Genomic DNA, 6,660 nt, shown 5'->3' on the forward strand with positions numbered 1-6,660 from the left:
ACCATTTGTAACGCCTCAGACTGCTTTCAGGATTATCGACTGACCCCACAAACCAACATGGGTCTTTTCAGCATACTTTGTCCTCACTCACATGCTTTCCAGAAAACTTTCCAGAAGGTCACCCATCCAAATACTACTCCAAGCCAAGCACACTTAACTATGGAGTTCTTATCTGTTAGGCTACCGAAAAGAAGATGCATCTTGTTTTCGGTAACCCGTTCCATAAGAACTCCATAATTAAGTGTGTTTGATTTTGAGCAATTTTGGGATGGGTGACCTTCTGGGAAGTTTCTCGGAAAGCGTGTTAGTGAGGATAAAACATGCTTAAAAGATCCGTGTTGGTTTGTGGGGTCAGTCGGTAATCCTGAAAGCAATCTGGAGCATTACAGGTATCACTAATGTTTATGCCTCCACGTGTCATATCATTAGAAAAAGTCTTTGGATGAACCTCTCTTCCACTCTCCTTAATAATAATATTCCTTGCTGCATTGTACAAGACTTCAATGCAATAGTTGGATATCATAAGCATAAAGGGAAACATGCTCCAAACAAAACTCACATGGAAGATTTCACAAATTTGTACTAAAGACTCCCTTTTCACTTGGTCAAATTGTAGGCATCTTAGTGGCTTAGTAGAGAGAAGATTGGATAGAGCTTTTTGCAATCAAATTTGGTTAACCACCAGTACAACCATGAATGTCTCAACCTTGACAAAGCTAAGACTTGATCATTATTCATTGCTATTGGAAGCTAGATTCTCACAACATAAACATGTCTATCACTTCGGGTTCTTTGGAATATGGACTCTTCATGACAAATGTGAGGACTTAATTGTAAATTGTTGGTATGTCCCAATAATAGGTTCCCATGTGTACATCCTCATCAAGAAGTTGTAAATGCTCAAATTAAACCTCAAGACTTGGAATAGAGAAGTATTTGGAAACATCCATAACCTTGTCAAAACATCCTCTGAGAGATTATCCAACATTCAAAATCAACTCACCATGGATGGAAACAATGAGAATCTTAGAGCTCAAGAAACTTTGGCATGACATGAGTTAGAACAAGTCCTTGCTAAGGAATAAATGCTCTAGTTAGAGAAACCCAAAGTCAAATGACACTTGAAAGAGGATAGAAATACTGTATTTTTCCATAGATCAACTAAGACTAGAAATTCCAAAAGCACTATCACTTTCTTGAGAAATAATGAGGATATGTTCATGATCTTGAGAATATGGAAAAACGTGTTATTACATATTTCACTAACATTTTTTGTTTTGTAGTCGTCCCTCAAGATTTATCCATGATGGATGATGTAATTCCTTCTATGGTGGACACCAACATGAATCATTTCCTAATTGGGATCCCTTCTCTAAATGAGATCAAGATGGTAGTGACTGGTTTCAACTCTTCCACCACTTTATCTATCTCCTGAGATGGTTTCAAAATCATCATCAAGGCTTTCAACATTCCAATAAAGGCCCCTAAAGCTCCTCAAATTTCAGAAGTGTTACGGCATCCACCTCCTGTAGACTGGATAAAATGCAATTGTGATGCATACAATAATAATCTTCTTCCAACCGGTTGTGATGGAAATTTCCATCACAACCAGTTGCAGATAAGGTTTTGTGGTCTTCTTCATAATTTGCAGAGTTTTTTTATAGTAATTAGAGCAATGGAGATAGCAATGGATAAGGGCTGCTCCAAGCTATGGATTGAAAATGATTCAGTCATTGTTGCACAAGCTTTCCATAAGCCTTCTTTGATACTTTGGCAAGTCAAAAACAATTAGAACATTTGCATGGCCATTTTTGCATAAAGATATCTTTTCATATCACACATATATAAAGGGAATTTATTTACTGATTTGTTTTGCTAATTTGGATCTCACATGTAACTCCCTAACTATTTTTTATTCCATTCCTATTTGTATTAAGAAGGATTTTGTACACAATATACTAAAACTGTTTTTTTTAGATTTAAAAAGTTAAAGATTTCGCCTCTCTTTTGTAATTATTTTCTTTCTCAATATATGAGGATTCATTCAAAAAAAATTAATAGGAATTTTATTTATTCTTTATTTTTTATTGACATCGTTTGAACTCAATTGATTAATTAAATCAATACATTTGAGTACACTAAATTGGAGATCTTCATTTTTTCTGACAAGAAATTTTAATCACTAAAGTTATATATTCTCTGAGATACAATATATCTTATTTTTCCAAAATAAATAAATTATTTTACGTATCTTTTTATAATATCAATAAATTTTTTGTTTTTTTCCAAAATTTTCTAGTAATTTTGTTGGTTATTAAGTGTGAGTATAAGTCTCACATCGGATGAAAAAGTGAATATTAAATACTTTATAAGTAAAAAGATCCATAGAACTAATGCTTTAAAGTTTTTGATTAATATGTAGCGTGTTTGATTTGTGTTTTTTGTATCGAAAGTTTTCCTGATAAGGGTCTTCAGACGGCATGTTCAATTGAGGTCATCCAACGGCGGTGTAAATAGATATGGATAAAAAAAAATTCATTTGAGGTGGAGCATTCTCATTGGATGGACTCATGTTGGTTATCAAATGTGAGTATGAGTCTCACATTGAATGGAAAAGTGAATGTTAAAAATTTTATAAATGAGATGATTCATAGAATATAGAGTCGATATGTGGTGTCTCTCTTTTATTTGTGTGGTTGTTTTTCTAAAACTATACAAAGTTAAAAATATTAAATATTAACTTTTTTTAATATTGTTTATTTTTCTAAAACACAAAAATGTTAATATTGGATGTTTTTAAACACAGAATAATTTTTATATGTTTAAAAACATTGAATGTTAATTTCTATGCCGCTCTGATAAATCTTTTTAGGGAAAAATTTGTTGTCTACTGTGGTTTTCTCCTGTTCGAAAAAATAGCTATGCTGTTGCTTATATTGGATACTCACTTTTTAAATAAAAAAACAGATAGAATAATTTTATTATATTTATATAAAAAATAGACACATTAACAACATAATTAACTTAATAAAAATGAAATATCTAATAAATATTTATATTTAAGAATGAAAAATGGTCTATACAAAGTTTGCTTTAGATGGCGTTCGCGTCTACACGGCTGGATTGGCCTCTCAATTTAGCCGATTCTAGTATTAGATGTCGAATTTTGATAGACAAAAATTAAGAAAAAAGAAAGAGTTATACCAAAAGGAAAAACAATATTAAGGGAGTTATATGTGTTAGTTGAGTTAAATGAACTTAAATCATGATCTAGGATTTAATTTCTTCATTTATTTATACTTATATATTAATTAAAATAAATTATTAATATTTATAAATCAACATCTTTAAAAAAAGTATTAAAATATTCTAACAAATATCTTAAATATACGTTATTAAAGAATTAAAGAAATATATATATATATATATATATATATATATATATATATATATATATATATATATATATTTGTTTTTTAAAAGACAAAAAAAAATTATATTTAACATGAATTTCAAATAACATTTTTATATTTAATTTTTAATTTTATCATCAACACACATGTTAAAAAAATATTATTATTATTATTATTATTATTATTATTAAAGTTATTATTATTATAATTATTATTATTATTATTATTATTATTATTATTATTATATAGTCAGGACACGTGACATCTAACGTACAATTTTTTATCCTCATCTTTAACTACACTCATATTGCACGATGTAACTGACTTGAGAGTTGGAGTGTTAACCTTGCAAATTCATCTCGTCTCGTCATATCAGATATGAACATCATCGTTTCTATGGTTATACATCATCAATCAACGCCAATTATGGTTCCAGTATGCAATAGTGATGCCACTTGTGGGAAACGACATCGAATTCCCGCAAAATTCCACGATCAAACTCCGTTTGATCCAAATCCGAACCACAAAGAATTCGAATTTGAAGCTCATTCGACTTCCTTTAACCTTACGGCGGAGTACATCTCCTCTGACTTTCCTGATTTGGCTACTGATTCAAATGACAATAATTGAGAAGTTCTAGAGGGAAACCTTAGGATGAAGACAATCCTTTCGTTATCAGCAAATCTCACCTTATCTGAAAGGGAAACTGAAAGAAGTCGCGAATCAGTGTTATTGCATTCGAAGAAACGAGCATTTGTTGCGAATTCAAGATCCTTAGAGAAATGAGCATCTAATATGAATTCAAGATCCTGATTTATCATTGCGATATGCCATGTATGTTTGAGAAGCTCAATTTACGCTATAAATTGACAAGATCTGAACTTGGCTCGAGATGAACATGAAAGCATATCTCATACACACTGGCCAGAATAATCAGAGAAAGAAAACCTCGTGGATCAAGTGGATCCATGAACCATCTATGAAGGAGGCATATCGGCCGAATCAGCTCCTACCATTCGACCGAATGAACTAATCCACACAACAAAGAAAAAGGCATTATGCAGAGAAAATCAGGACTACTGCTAGCACGATTGAAAGACTATTAGAAAGTAATTCCATTTCTGAAGTAAGATACACAAAATGGCTCTCTAACGCCGTACTAGTTAAGAAACTTCCAAGAAGTGGAGTTATATATGTGTTAATCATATTGACCTTGACCGAGCATGCCCGAAAGACTCCAATACATTGCCTAACGCAAACAAATTGGTAACCAACTAAATCGGGCACAAGTTGTTACCATTCACGGGCACTTAATCTGTGTACAATTGGATACCCAAGTTCAGACCCTATAAGAAGGAAACAACATTCATGATCAGGCAAGCCAACTACCAATACAATGGGATGCCCTTCGGATTGGAGACCGCAGACGCCATATAAAGGATGGTGAATAAGGCGTGTAGAGAAGAGATAGATAAAACACTAGGGATATGCCAAAATTCATAGTATTTCAAATATAAAATCGATGGCTTGATAACCAGATGCAAATTTCATAAGATCGATTGCCCAAGCAAATGTGTCAATGCCCTAGGAACATAAGATAAGTATCTTTCGAGGTTTTTCAAAGCTAAATAAATAAATATTTTCCTACAAGAAATGTTATACATACGAATAGTATTATAATCTTAGGAACTAGCAACTCCAAGAGCATAGACGGTGGATCCCTGGAGATGTCCACCCCAAATCAGGACAAAATCTGGGGGAAGGGATAGGAACCCCACCTTTGGTTGGGGATGGTTCCTAGTAATGATGAAGATTTGTAGTAACTATCCTCGACCGAGACAGGTAACGACTAAGCTTGGTAGTTACTCCAACTCGCGTCAATTATAACCAATGACTTTAGAGAATACACCAAATCTCACCAGAGAGATAAGCGACGACAAGATTCAAGGATCCTACTAAGTCCCTTAATTACTGAAACACTCAAATTCAATCACGAAGGGGGCAAGAACCATAAGTTAGTTCAAAGTTGGGAAACCGAGTTGAGAACAACCCGATAATAAAGCGGGAATACCATGAAGAATAGTAAATAAATGACATCATACACAAAGGAAACATCAAAATTAAAAAGGTAAATAAATAAATATCATTGTTCATATAGGTGGCAAGAAACCATAAGGACACAACACCTATTTATCTTACAATTTAAAAAGAAATTAAGTCTCTTCACCCTGAGACGTTGCACCAACGTCCTCCACCAGGCCCCATCCAGAACAACCTTGAACGGGTCAAGTTGCGAGCGGGGAACAAATATGCCAGGGAGGAGGGCTTCCCTTGGTCGGCCGCTTGGTCACAGGCTCCGCACACCTTCTCAAGAGTTTGTTGGAGGGACTCGTCAACCTTTTTCCTCACTCTAGCCACGCGTCCCTTGTAGGCCTCACGGTCCTTAGTCCGAGACCCCTTCTCTTGTTGAAGGGCTCCCAAGGCCTCATTAGCATGAGACTTCATCTCCAGCGCAATAGTGGCAGTTTCCTTTCGAGACATTTTCTCCATCTCCAGGGAGGATTCAAGCTTAGCAATCTTGATAGCTAAAGGGGAAGGAGATCCATGGACTTTTGCCCCCACTTGAAGAGACTCGACACAACTATCTTTCTCCAAGAGGGATGACACTTTATTCTGAAGCTTAGAGCTTTCTTGTTCAACAACTTCACATTTCCCTTTCTATGCATCCCTTTCTTTGGATGAATTGCCCATGGAAAAACATCACCCTGACCACCATCAGTTAGGGAGAATAGAGAAGCAGTCTGGTAAGTGTAAAATATGGCTTTGGAGAAAAACTCCATCTTCTCCATTTCAGGAAGATTTTGAAGGTAGGAAAGATCCTCTTAAAACATCACAACAACGACCTCATAAGAAGTGCAGTGAATACGGGAAAACAAAATACCCGACAACTCGAGAAGAGAAGTGGACGACCTGGAATCGGCACTCCTAGACAGCTAGGTTCGTTTAGATAAATCTTCCTCCAAGGGAGGACTTTGATCCTGGTCCCTGGTCCTTTTGGTATTAGTAGGAGGGGACCAAGCCCAATCCTCAGCAATTAGAGCAGCATCCTTGGAAGAAGGCTGGCTCGGGCCAGTAGTGACCGGGAAAACCTCGACAATAGCAAGAATGATATAACTAATGAGATGAGGAGTGACAACTCGTGCCGAATGAGCAACATTGAAACTTTGAGCCTCTTGCTCCTTGGCAT

Source organism: Lathyrus oleraceus, chromosome 5 (genome assembly GCF_024323335.1).
Source record: "Lathyrus oleraceus cultivar Zhongwan6 chromosome 5, CAAS_Psat_ZW6_1.0, whole genome shotgun sequence".
NCBI lineage: Eukaryota > Viridiplantae > Streptophyta > Magnoliopsida > Fabales > Fabaceae > Lathyrus > Lathyrus oleraceus.